The 15,297-nt window shown below is 35.4% G+C and overlaps 1 protein-coding gene across 12 annotated transcripts in view; it reads right to left on the bottom strand.

The window, feature by feature from the left end:
- Positions 1-15,297, bottom strand: part of LOC120634156 (myocyte-specific enhancer factor 2) — a 101,815-nt gene that overhangs the window by 75,222 nt on the left and 11,296 nt on the right. The window lies entirely within an intron of this gene.

The following is a 15,297-nucleotide window of genomic DNA, read 5'->3' as shown; positions in this document are numbered from 1 at the left end:
TATTTTATCTATCGTTTTTTCTTATCTTATACTATAATTGAAACGCTGAAGAGTTAGCCTGTATGTTTGTATTATCAAAGTGCTAATCTAAGACAATTTGGTACTTTGATTTATTTCAATGCCTCGCAGTTCCATATTAGAATGGTAAGAAGGGAATCGAATAGTTCATGACACTTCGACTTTTATCTTGTGCGTGCAATACCGATAGACAGGAGTGGTTACCAAAGTAGTATTTTATTACATTAAAATAATAATTACGTGTCAAAGGCCTAGAAACTTTTTTTTATGAATAATAAATATACTACAATATACACATCGACATCTAGCAAGTAAGCTTAGCTTGTGTTATGAGTACTGAGATGACTGTTGAATATTTTTATGAAAAATATACATAAATACTTATAATATACAGATAAACACCTAGACAATTTATTTTCATCACAAAAACATTTTGCAGTAGGGGGAATCGAACCCACGGCCTTGGACTCAGAAATAAGGGTTACTGCCCACGGCGCCAGTCGGCCGTCCGACTGCGGTTTAAACCCTTACATATGTTTTCTTTGGGTTTAACCACCTCCTTGCTTTAGCAGGTCGGTGGATGCTATAAAACTTTGTCGCCCATGACAGAGGATGAAAATTATAATGGTGATACCTAGGTCTTTTGTAAAGATAACAAACTCTACGATCTTATAATGGCTATATCAAGAGGCTTCCTGTATCCAGCTACCCAATTCAATAACTTTTCTAACTGATCGTGTGCATACAAAACACACAATTAGATACCTAAAGTTTTATAACATGACATTTATTAGCAAATGATAGTAGAGTTCCTAAATAGAAAAAATCCTGCTGCTACCCTACTCAAAATATTTTCCATAGAGTTGCCAACATAGTTGTCTTCATACAAAACGCACAATTTGATTATGACGTTTCTATACTGATCACAAATTTTGTAGAGAAGTGACAGGTGGCTATCGGGACAGTTGCTGTCCGAAAGTTAGTGAATAGAGTGGAAGCAGGCATATTTACCACCTCTGGTTTGAAAGGCAGTTAGTTAACATGGTGTGTCATACAGGACTCCAAAACATTGTGTTACATTATAGCATTAGTGGCACATTAGTACCTCAATTAATCGATGGGTTACATAACACTCGGACAGAGCGCGACGTGCTCGGCCGCGCCACAAGGCCGCCCTGTCGACATTGACCGTGAAGTTACGACATCGTGCATAAAAAAATACTTTACACCGTTTCCGCAATTCGAGACTACGCTCGAAAACTAATTTTTCCACAAGAAACTTTGATTAGAGGTCAACTATGGACCATTAGGCAAAATGGTGCCAATTCTGTTGCAGAAAAATCTGTACAAAAAAAAATTTACAGGTCCAAGAACAGTCTACAGCTTTCATGCACGGGAAATTGTGATAGGGATAAGCAATCACACACCTGTCAATAAAATTTACTTAAGTTTACGACGACAGATTTGGCATCAAAATTTTGTGTAAAAATCTCTGAATACAATTGACTATACAACATGTAAATGCTACAGAGGTACATTATGTACTGTGTCTGAGACTTATCTGTTAAAGCGAAAACCTAATAGTTTTTGAGTAAACTTAGAGTTTTTACTGAAAGAAATCAGATACAGCCCTAACATCGTTAGCGTGTCTGTCTGTTATCTTCAGTAGGGTTGTCATAAGTAAACACTAAGAATGTTTTGAGTTCATTTGTATCGAAATGCTCCTTTTTATTTAATTTGGATTACAGATTACAGGGTGATTCCTATGAAATATACTAACGCATCCTTCAATATTATTTCGTAATTCTGTTACATATTGTATATAAGTGATATCCTTTGCAAGGCAAACATTATGGATGTAGAAGCCCCACTTTTAGAAAATACTATTTAATTTTGTGATTTGTATACCGCAGAAATGGCTCAATCTCTCAACTATTTAAGGGCAAGGGTGTCTTAATATAGTGCCAGCACTTAAGCTACTCTAGAACTCTTAAGCCCGAAGGGTCGATTGCATCCAATTTTCAGTTCAGGTAAATTTTTTTTTATTGTTATTTTTTTAATAATCTATGTAACGTCAAAATTTTTTTCGTTATTCAATATAGGCTTGTTTTAGCGCTAACAAATGTTTATAACAATTACCTACGTCATAGAAACTGATAAGATCTGTGGTTTCAATAAATTGCCATTATACCCTTTCTAGGTTAGTGCCATCTGGACGAAATTGTCATTAACAGTCGAGATTGCAGTCGAGTATCACTGGCCATATAAAATGCAAGAATATAAAGATGGCACACCGTCCCATAGGCCATATAAAGCGGTGATAGCTTAATGCTTCTTTCAACTTTCGGGGTAACTGAGGTCGATCTCTAGCAGGCGCCTTGAACTTTTCTTCTGTTTCAGCAATTCAAATATAACTTGCTTTAACTGTGAAGGAAAACATCAGGAGTTCTCCATAATATTCTCAATGGTGAGCTACGGCCTAAACCCTTCTCATTGTGGTAGAATACCCATGCCATGTATCGGGCTGGTAATGTGTGTATATGATGTACCATTTTTGTACCAGGTTTTGTTTTCTTATTTCCAATATTTTGATATTATCTATTCCAATGAAAAGAATAATGCTTACCTTTGTATTCTACAGCATATCTACTTCATCTGCATAATTCACAAAAGACCAATAATCGTATTGTGTGGAATTCACAAACGATAAGAAGGTATCATGCCATCTTATGATAATCTGATCGGTGACACAGAATTGTAAAGACTGGCGTCATGAAAATGCTCCGGAAACGTGGTAATGTGGGGTGATGTATTGTTCAAGAATAAGTACCTAATTGTACTTAACAGTGCCGAAGATACATTCTGTTTAAACTTATTATGAGATACTCGGAGCTACTTACAGAGCGTGACGTAAAGTTGAAATTTACTTTTAGTCGTACTGATCCAGATCAAATTTAAAGAGCATATTTATCGATGACCTATAACAGTTCATTGCTGGACTAAAAGCCTCGAACGGGAGGGTTTGTACATCACCACGCTGGACGGACAGATTGGTGATCCCAGTAGATGGTAGTAGTAGCACATAGGAAGCTGCTGAGCGTTCTCGTTTATATTATTTCCTTAGTCAGACGGCCGAGTGGCGCAGTGGGCGACCCTGCTTTCTGAGTCCAAGGCCGTGGGTTCGATTCCCACAACTGGAGAGTGTTTGTGTGATGAATGTTTTTCAGTGTCTGGGTGTTTATCTGTATGTTATAAGTATTTATGTGTATTATATTCATTAACCCATAATACAAACTACCCTTACTTTTGGGCTAGATGGCGATGTGTGTATTGTCGTAGTATATTTATTTTTTATTATTATTAGTCGCCTCGTACGACACACATGGGAAGAGGAGGGTTGGTGACAAAGGTATTCTGCTGCTATTACTATACAAAACTATAGCTATACAAAAAAAGACCACATTGTAACATTATTATTTCATATATCGGTAGTTATAATGAATGTAGAGTTAGAGTAGAGTAGTAGAGTATCGTAATAAATGCATATGGTTAATTTAAATACTAAGTTTGCGAAGCTACTTTGGCGTCTAAAATTCTTGGAAAGGGCCACCAGTAAGTGTCCAGTAAAGCCATAGAGAATATATTATGAGTATTTTTGTTCTAACCGAACTTTAGATACTAATGGTAGCATGGCAATGGCATCAAGAGTGCACTTGGTTAGAGCAGTTTTTTTATCGCTTCCGATTTTACAGTCATTTACTAAGTATATATGTTATCTATTTATATATTTATTTACGTTATATATTTTATTTGTATTTATATGTAATATATTTAAAATATATATATATTTATTACATTTATATTTATATATATATATATATTTTATTCATATATTTGTATAATTTTCTACCTCTACCTCTTTTCTATGTTTTTTCCTTTTACGCCATTGGTTGCCTGGAAGAAATCGCTATGTAGCGATAAGGCCACCAAATTGTACTCTCTTGATATGTATTTATATCTCTGTAACTACTTTTTTTTTCATTGATGTACAATAAAAGTGTAGTCATTCATTTATGTAATTCGCCTACTCAGTATTTCTATTCACCGGTTTTGTGAAACTTAATTTAATGATTCTTGGATAGATTCTTCTTATTAAGGATGGGCTTATAATGTTTGGTTTGCTCGATTTATAATATGCCTATTTTATAATAAAGGTAAGTACTGGTTTAAAAACTCCTACAACAAACACCATCGCATATCTTGTTAATTGTGTATCTACCGCGAACAACACTCGCTTATGTGTTCTACCCGACTCTCGCATTATTATTTCATAATGTTATATTTTGTTGAGACGAGACTACATCAAACGGCAGTGTAATAAATATTTAATTTAATTATAATTAATGTGACATTTATATGCGGTGATTATGCAAAAGATAAGAAATATAAGCATAGTGAGATAATTCGCGTTGGAGTGTATTGTTTCTTGGAAATAACTTAAGTAAATAATATTTATTATCTGTTCTCGGCCTACTAATGTCCCACTTCTGAATTCATAAAGGCCTCCTGTCTCATAGGAGAAGTTGGGACCCGCAACATTGTTCGAATGTGGAATAGCGTCCTTCAAGAGTTGTGGTCACACCAATAAACTTGAGCGTTCGCCCGACACGGTTTTTTTAAATACCCTACTTAACTGGAATTTAACGTGGTGGTAAGTTATGATAACTACAGTCTAAGATGCTATCAGGCAACCAGGAAGGGGTATGGCAGTTATACTCTTAGTCAACTTCCACGCGGACTCGTACTTGATCGCCAGAGACTGAACCCGGCCCCTGGAACCTACAGACCATACTGCGCTCACTACTGCGCCTGGTAAAAAGTCAAGTTTATTTATAACTAGCGGACCCGGAAGACGACTTCCTACCTTGTAAAGTAGCCATCTACCGGCCATCTACGGTTTTTTTTCAAAATCGGTCCAGCTGTTTAGAAGGAGCTATTTGACAAACACATGTACAGAAGAAATATATACATAAATACTAAATTAGTATTTTTCTCACCGCTTAAACGTTCCCTAGGTTTCACGAATATATCTAGACCTAAATTAGAAAAAATCGGTCCGGCTGGAATTCTCGAGTTTTAGTGAGACTAACGATCCGTATTTCATTTTTATATGTAGATTATTGATACTATCTAAATGTGTATTAATAAATAAAGCAAAAACTTTTTACCCCTTTTTACGAAATAGTTGACGAAGGAGTATTCCCACACTTATAGTTTATGTAGAGGAGTGCAGAATACAATTTCTTTTTTTTTTTAATTATTCATATGTAATATATTAAATAAATAAAAAAAACATTACACACACTACCACGTATTTAACACACACACACATGTATATTTTTTTGGATTATAATTGGATGGAAAAAAATCTAATCAAAAACAATGTCAGTGTTAGTGGCTTGGCAAAATCTGTGATAATAGAAGTTATAGTCTTTGAAAATAGAACCTTATAGTGTTCAAACTTGTTATTTAAATTAATTATGGCCGATTTTTTACCACTGCGGGACCACTAATAATAATAATAACGTTTCTACAATCGGTTACTAATACAACAGTGGATGCGCATGCCAAATGGTCTAATGGGATTAGAAAGGTCACTAGTTGGAGCGTCAAGCGGGTGCGGGCTGTCATGTAGCAACCTTGCGGTAGCCTCGCTCTTACTACACCGAGCTACGTCCTAGCCAAGCTTTGCATTAGGCTTCCTAATCGCTACCACAGTACCTAGCTATTCAGTAGCATTTTCAGCAATCTGAACTAATATTAAAGACGAGCGTATATTAATTTTATTGCTTACGGGGTTATATTCTAGGAAAAATCCCGGGGCAATATGGTAACATATTATTTAGTAATTTTCTTTAGTCTGGTTTGATAAGAAGCTTCGACTGTTGCTCATTATCCACCTACCGACAAGCAATTTAGCGTTACCATACTACGTAGAATCCGATTAGGGGTATTTGTTTGATATAACTTTGATATATTTTTTGATTGCTACAAAAAAAAAAAAATATATATATATATATATTTTATATATATTTATATATAAAAGAGAAAGTGTGTGGTTATATTCCGTATAGGCTCCGAAACGGCTGGACCGATTTCAATGAAACTTTCAGGGAATCCCCGGATTGACCTGGCAAGTAATCCTGTAAAGTTTGGTGACGATCGGAGCACTCCTATTTTTGAACTGTCAAATACAGCTTTAAATTACTATGATGATATTCTATTGTTGGGTGTACATGGGTGTTGATAATGATTTTCTCCCGCTCGAGAAGAGAATAGAAGAGAATGAATACAGAGAGAAATAAATGATTTAATATATTATGAGACTTAAATTAAAAATTTAATGATGTAAGTTTATTGTTTAAATAAAATAAAGCAAAATCTAGCCCGGCGAAGCGGGCTGGGTACGCTAGTATATAATAATTGAGAAAAGTTAGAGGTGCTGGGATTCGAACTTGGCCCTCTGAAAGTTAAGTCTAAGTCCTACTCACTGGGCTATTAATAAATAATTAAGATCACTATGATAGACAGACATATATTATACACTATATACACAATGTTATCTTATTCTTTTTTATAGTTATAATTGATGGGCCAAGCAGATAGCTCACCAGATTGTATGGAAAACTATTGCGTATAAACAGACGCCTTTGAAAGGCATAAAAGGAGCACGGTGCAGCTATATAGGCATAGGTGTTTAGCCTCATGTGCCTGTAATTAAACCAGCAACCACGTTATTTAAAACGGAACAACAACGCTGCTTGGAGACAGCAATAAGCATGGCGATAACACTAGCTCGGACTAGCTCTATCACAAAAAAACTGCAACTTACAATAAGATATTTCGCCACCTTTATTAATTGATTGAACACCTTTTTAGGACGAACACGTTGGATTTATAACAAGGAAACAAAAAAATCTCCCAAATCGTGAGTGATAATTTATTTTTCACGAACACTTTTTGACAGCCGGTTGCTTTCTCAGTCCAAGGCCGTGGGTTCCATTCCCACAACTGGAAAATGTTTGTGTGATGGAAGTTTTTAAGTGTCTGGGTGTTTATCGATATAAATTATAAATATTTATGTGTATTATAATTATAAAAATATTATCAGCTATCTTAGCACCCATAACACAAGCTTCGCTTATTTTGTGGTGAAGACAGTACGACTTCCCGCGGATGTCGTACGAGGCGACTAACAGAATACTACGGAGAAAATACAACAGCGTCCTTTTCGCTACTACTATCATCTACAGTGATCACCAGCCCGTCTGTATGCCCAGCGTGGTGGTGATGAGCAAGTCATTTATTTGGGTGAGGCCTTTAGTCCAGCAGTAGAGGGGAGTGGAATGGAGTGGAGTGGAGGCTATTGATGACTGACACGACATTCGTATATTATTGATCAAACGTTAAACTGTACAATGACGGGTTATATGGTAATACGCGACGTAGATTATGACGCGTTGGCCGTGACTGTACCTGACTTATGACGTCACAAATCAGCGGTCATTCTCTGCAGACCTCACTACAAAGAAGGCCTACGTACATGCAAAAAATAAACAAGTATTATAAATACGAAATTGAGCTTGTCTGTTTGTTGGTTTGTTACAGCTATGTTCTACCGCTGCAACGATTGTGATAAAATTTCTGACATGTATAGTTTTACTTATAACTAGCATTGCACTAATTGATTATATTAAAACTGAAAAAGCATCCGGTATCTGTTCTCGCAAGACGTTAGAAAAATTTGGTTATGTAGATAACATTCGAAAAAATAATAAGCGGGTGAAAGCAAGTAACACTTAAGAATTAAAATGTCAGTTTAATAATTGAATTTTGTTTTAACTCGTCAAACCTATTAAATTTTATAACCACATTAATTATATCAGCGTTAAAATACATGAAAGTTTATTTTCCAAATTCCAGTATTGATTAAATGTAGTTACCTGCCTACGTGACGTGTACTTACTGTTTTATAATAACCCCGAAAAGTACAACTCGTTACCAAATATTTTAATGGTTTTAATTCAGGTTTCTGCTTTATCCCGTGTAAGTTTCACTTTCGCAGTTATGTAACTGATTTACCTTCAATTTACTGGTGTTGTAACTAAGTAGTCCTTAACCGCATGGTATTTCAAGACACGCGTGTAGCTGTGAGAAATCTACAATCGACAGAAGCAGTATTGAAATCGGATTTCGCCGCTGTGCACCTAAATTGCAGAGTCGAAGAATCTATTTAACTAAGATTCGTTAAATAGATTCATTGACTATTACTTTCATTATTTTCACTCAAACCATCAAATAAAATCGATTGCGACAATGCAAAACTTTGTTATAGGTATATACTCGTAAAAGGATGCTAAAGATTACTTCAAACAGCTTCGCGTCAAATACTAAGGTAAAAGATAAAGGGAACTGTTAAAGAAAGATTTGTGAGAAGGACTTTTCGCTTCAAATATAAAGTTTCTTGGAAAGAAAACGATCAAAGCTACTTATAAAGATAGCTCTCGGTTGCCAAAGCTGCGAATGGTTGGATACTGTGAGAGGACTGGACGAGGCTACTAAAAACATGTCCTGTTATAAGACTCCTGCCAGCACGGGTAGCTTGGGGCAGGAGATAACCATCTCCCAGGAGAAAGGATAAAAATGTATCTTCTCCCACAACTTTATCAACTCTCAGAGCACTGGTGCGGAAGTAAACAGAGGGGGCAAAAATAACACTTTTTCCTTTCGTGAAGATTTCTACCCGAGCAGTTTTGTATTAGTAAAGCTTTTTGTGACAGCTTGTCCGGTATTGCAGCATTGCTATGTTCCGATCTGAACGATGTGGTTGCCGCGGTGTGGTTGTTGTTACAGACACACGAGGAGTAACACTTTACGGCTCAAGTTGATGGACTCAGGGTGACACTTTCTAGGACGCGGTCCGATGTTTGCTCTGATTATGAGCGATAATACCGTCCGTAAATTATTACTACAAAAAAGAAAACCACTAGCGCAATTTCGTTCCAAAATCTTTTCGCATGCTGACCGCTGAACTTTGTTTCGAAGATGCACCGCGATGATGACTGATATAGGACGGATGAAATGTTAAAAATAGCCCGCTCCAGATCTAAAATTGTCAGCAATTGTCAGCACGAGATACTTTGTCCCAATTAACAAAAATGATTAAGATTATTAACATTAATCTGCGGGTCCGGTTGGCGCCAGCACGCTAAGTGCTTCACTTTTATGCCGTACTCTACATTCTCTGCGCTTTTTGCGACGTGTTGGTTGCGTTTGTTTAAAAAAGAACCTCTGCATGCCGCATGGCAGACAGATCTGAAGATCTCCCTGACACAGCGGTGAGCTCCCTGGTCTCACGTGGTTACAACAGTTCTCTGAATCCCGACTGGCATTCAAAACTTCTTGACGGAAAAACATAATGCCTAATAAATCTCAAACGGGAGCTTCGGGACATGCTGACCACTAGTTATTATGTTATCTCAGCAAGTAACTGACAGAACTGTTTGAACGTATTTTGTTGTAGATCTCGAATATTTTTAGTACGTAGTTTGTTAATGTTTTTTTTTGTTTTTAAACTTAATACAATATTTTTAACATTAATATTTAACGATTAGAAGATTGCAAAAAGTCTAAAACCTGTACTGTAGGTATGTAAACTACTCTAGCAAATAAGCATACAATTATAACCAGACCGCCAAAATCTTAATATATATAAATCTCCTGGCACGATGTTTGTCCGCGATGGACTCCTAAACTACTTAACCGATTTTAAATTAAATTGGCACACCGTGAGCAGTCTGCTCCAACTTAAGAGATAGGATAGCTTAGATCTTTAATTATAGTCGCAATTTTATGTTATTGCAAATTATTTGTCTATAATTAATTGACAGTCACATGTTATATATATATAAATACTCCTATACTCATTTGAGGCTTAGTGATACTGAATACTTTAAAAACAAAATCAAACGCAGACGAAGTCGCGGGCAACAGCTAGTAATATTATAATTTCAAATAACTTAATTATGTAAGTCAAATTATTTATCTAAGTTACTAGGTTTTAATACAAAGCTGAATTTTAATGATTAGCGCAAAAAACTATATAATTTCTGCTTATAATAGGTATATTTTAGTTACGCTTTGCTGCATTTTTATCGCATTTTTGATCATAATGTTAAATTAGTTGGAAAAATATAGACGTGTTAGACGGAGATAATATTATTATAAACAAAAAACTTGATTATATAATTTTTTTTATACCTATTTTGAAAAATGCTTAATTATAATATATTATGCAGTAACCATAACAATCATAACAAAATCTAAATTCACACATAGTACCTAATTAAAAGATACAATAACTAAACATATTTAGGTTACTCGTATAAATATAATAACGTTTTTTAGTAAAGTAAAAAATTAAAAAAAAGAACAGTACTGCAACTGTACTGTAAAAAAATAATATAGGTTAGCGCGTACATCTTTCATATTAATTTAAATACTATTGTATATAATTGGATAGTTATATTTAAATCTGACAACTGTCTGACACTACCAAACTTATTTTAATTAATTATTTTTGCCAACAACAAAGCGAGCATTAAAAGTAAACAAATTCACATAAGTAGGTATAATTTATTTTACAGTGAAAAAAATTAATTAAAAAATTAAAACGTCGCAACAGACGTCAGTCAAGGTTGAAAGGCGAGGAAGCGGGCGGACAATGCGCGCGCGCCTATTTCGCAATGGTTTACGCTACCAAACGAGGAAGTACTCGGTTATCTTGACATTTACTTATCAGACGGAGCCATTGAGTTCTTCGGTGCTACACGAGTTAGTTAAGTGAATGAATTTTAATCTTAGAATCGACCGTGATTTTTTTTACCTTTTCTTTTTTGACGTGGTGGAAAAGCTTTATGGCTACCTTAGACCCTTGGACGGAGGTTATGTAGGACTCCTGCCTCTAAAGGGGTTAAACTCACAAATATTAACACATTCGTAGCGTCAAAGTGCCCCGTCTCACGTGGGTTCAGTATTAGACTATGACCTCGGTTTAGTTCTCGGTTCAGGTATTACTGGCAATAAAATTGAGGTTTTAATGAAAAGGAAAATAGCGCTGTCCACCCAGTGTTGAATGCTGCTAATTGGGGTTGAGAAATATTTAACTATTAATAATCTATATAGTTCGTAGAAAAAGAAACGTAAATCAAGACTACATATCTGAATAAGCCGTAGTAATTCGGCGGATGAACTCTGTTACATAAAGCTCTACTTTAAATAGAATCCTAACTACATACGAGTGTTTGTTTATTTGTTAGTCCTTAACGTCCAAAAGAAGTAACTATTGACTTGATTTTTGGCATAGACTAAGCTGAAAGGCTACTTTTCTCCCAGTCAAACAAACGGGACTCTTAAAATAACCGTATTAAACGCGGACGAAAAAAGAAGATAAAAAGGTAGTATAGAATATTTCAGAGCGTCGTATTATTATTATTATTCTTATTTATACTCTATTTGTACACCACATCAGGTTCAGAAAAAAAAAGAACTTCAAGTATGCAGTAGGATACACAAGGCGGCGTTATAGCTAAGCAGCGATCTCTGCCACCTTTGGCGACCTTTGGATTAGGAAAACTAAAAAGAAAAACGATTTGGAGTACACTGTTTGAAACAAATATACGAATAAATACATACTAATACATAAACCAGACTACACACATACAATAATACTATTGATAAATTAAAAAAATAAATATACTTTAGCATACCTTAAATACTCAAATATGAGTTAGAGTAGATAAATAATAGTCTTCTTTATTGAGTGAGATAATGAGCCTTAAGAGCATTTTGAAATATGCCCAGTGACTTCGACTGCCTTATGTCAATTGGGAGTGCATTCCACAATTCAGTAGCTTTGACAGTCTTTAACACACAGTTTGACAGTGTTTATTAGTCTAGTAGATGGAAATAAAAAGTTTCTAGAAAAAATAATAAGACCTACAGTGTCATAAATTTTAAGTTTCTTCTATGACAAGAACATGTCTGTTATCCTTGCGGCTAAGCTACGTACCGAGCTCGCGACACTAGACCTTGAATAAGCTTGAAACTGGACCTCTTAACCCGATACATTGCGACGTGATTAAAGCCAGATTAATATCTTTGGCTGTAGCTATAAATTAACTATAACTAGCTGTTGCCCGCGACTTACGATCTCCTTGTGGTTTTATATGGTAGGTTCGGTTCGATCTCCATTAGAACAAATTTGGGAATTTGTAATTTTTTAATTTCCTGTTATCTGGTGGAAGACTTCGATCGTAGCTAGTGACCGTCAAAGACGCGCGATCAAGCGGTTAAGTATTCCTGTACCAGTGTAGAACCGATAATATGAGTGGAATACTGCCGACTAGATCCTATATTCAAGGATTGCTAGTTGCTTTAACGGTGACGGAAAACATCGTGAGGAAATCTGCATGACAGAGTTCTCCATAACGTTCTCAGCCAGTTTGGGGGACTACGCTGAGAGGCGACCCGTACCCTGCAGTGGGCCGGTAACGGGTTGATAAAGGTGAGGATGATATTTATCGCGAATTTATATCAGTCATTTATAACGTTCGCAATCTTTATGAAATAATTCATTGGATGCGTAATCGCTGGCGAATATCAGTGATAAAAAAATTGGATTACTATCAAAACAGTTTTATTGAATTCAATTATTATCTAGATAAAATATAATTAAGTGCTTATGTAATATTAAGTATATCATTTCATTATTTGGTTGTTGCTATAATTTTGATAATTAAGACGACCTTGTAATAGCGGCTTAAGGTGCATTTACATTTAACTGGGTCAGAGCCAAATCATTGTCAGGGACTTGGAAAAATTGCTTGCTAACAATTTGTATGAATTCGTTCGAGATCATGCACCGTATACTCCCGCAGCAGGATCTTGTTTAAGATACCGCGCGTCAGAGTTGTGCCATCAATTACAATTTTACAGAAGAAATGGACTCGTGTTTTCAGTTTTATTTCGGAGTTGTCAGTGTGTAAACGTCGTCTAGAATGTATATCAGGGTATGTTCTAAGTAGAGACAGCCTATAAGTGTAAATGATTAAATAAAAATTGTAAATAAAAAGTTTTTAACCATCCCGACAATAAGTACTGACTCTGTGCTCTGACACTGTTTTGTCTAAACATTGAATTATCAAGTCAGGAAGTTCGTGTGACCACGAAGGTTTAGAAGATACTCGTTCAAATTATCGTTTAATTAGGTACCGATTAGATATACGTTGGTCGATGAATTGTAAACTGCGCTAAAGCCAAATTCCGCAAAAAGAAATAAAAAGGCGGAACGGCTAATAAAAATAAAGGACATAGCCAGGTATATGACCGGTTCGCATGGTGTGAACTTGACCTTCAGAAAGTGATTTCCTCGTAAAATCAGCGTTTTAAAAACTGCAATTTTCTGCAGTTTTCATAGTTATAATTTTTATTTTTTATATTTACTCAAAATTTATTAAATATTAATTTTCAAAAGAGTATTACTCATAGTATTTTAATTACTTAAAACAAGTAGAAGGTTATTAGCACAACCCGAGAGACAATTTCGTACAAAATCCTCCAAATCAGTTCACCTATGAAATCGTTTTAAGAAAAATGTTTGCTTTGATGTCAGGACCATTTCTTTAATGTATCAGTGTCACAACGGATGTCTAAAAACAAATATTACATAATAGGAATCAACATTTATAATTTATTGAATTCTTCTTCACTATTTTATCCCCTATAAAAGGTACATTAAGGCATTAAAGTACGAATTCTTTCGCATTATTAAAATAATGGTCCTGACCTATTATATATATCTTTACTTCTAAGATAGGTATATAAAAAAGTACAAAATAAGAAGCCCCAATCACTGTAAAAATAAAAGTCTGCTGGACGTATGCAGCATTTGGCTGTTCAACTGTCATTTTTATCTTTGCATGACGTCATCTTATCAATACAACCTAATGCTAAGGTTGATATCCGATAATCGGGCTATATGTCACGATAACGCGATTACAGTGGGAGAGGGCGAAATGCGGCCTTGATAAATATTTGTTTTCTGTTTACCATATATTCTTCTTCCTCGTTGGCCTAGCTGTTTGCATTTGCGACTACGGCTAACGAGGTACTGCGTTCGGGCCAAAAACTATTAGGTGCTGAGTTCGCGGTTTACACGGCAATGATTTACAGCGGTTATTAAAGTGGCCACCGACTAAGCCTTTTTGTTAAATATGTCATTGATGACATCAGGAAGGAAGGAATTGATTTTATCAGGGAGTACCTTTTATACTTTTGTTCAGATTTACTGTAAGCTACAGGAAGAAGATAGAAGAAGAAAAATGCGTTTATACTCACTAATTAACGTAAGGGCCTGAATGCAGTGTTTTGTTACACATAAACAGCATCGGCAGGAGACATTTTTCTCACCTGGGCAAGGATACAATTCTTTCTTTTTCCACAGCTATATCAACTCTTCGAGCAATGGTATGCTAAGAAATAGTAATAGTCATGCTAACCGTACAGTGGATAGTAGAGTAGTAAATAGATACTAGAGCCTTTCAAATGACCGAGCTTGATAAAACACTGATCCACTATTATGACGTTATGAATTTGTAAGGCAGTTCTAGCTAATTTCGCAGAAATAATAGCCAATAATGAAGTGTTATTATAAAACGTATAAAAGTATATTTAATATAAAAGTTTTTCATACAATAAAACTGAATATTAAATTAAGTAGATAAGTGTGCCAATTTGAAACAATTAGATAAGTAAAGTTCTCGATATAAACTGAACCACAAGCAAAGTTATTTTCGTTAAAAAAATGTCTCTTGAAGGCATAATAAGTTAATTCTAGTATCTAGCTATAATTGTACCTTCAACTGCTTGTTATACCGTATAGTAGGTTGAATAAAAGTTTTTAAATTGCTTGAACTACTAAATGTGGTATGAACACGTGTATAATTTACTTAAATGGTTTATTTTCTTGACAAAACTGATCGTATATTGCATTTTTGAGGAATTCTCTTTAAAGGTTGATTGATGTTCCCCTTCCGTGCTTTGTCCATCGACCTCATCATATGGGGTTAAGACCGTAGTCCACCACGCAGGCCCAGTGCGGATTGGTGTACTCCACACACCTTTGAAATGCAGGTGCCATCTCGATGTTATCCTTGACCG

The sequence above is a fragment of the Pararge aegeria genome, chromosome 2 (genome assembly GCF_905163445.1).
Source record: "Pararge aegeria chromosome 2, ilParAegt1.1, whole genome shotgun sequence".
NCBI classification, from domain to species: Eukaryota; Metazoa; Arthropoda; class Insecta; order Lepidoptera; family Nymphalidae; genus Pararge; species Pararge aegeria.
Note: the sequence above shows the minus strand (reverse complement) of the source record. Positions and strands in the feature narration are given on the sequence as shown.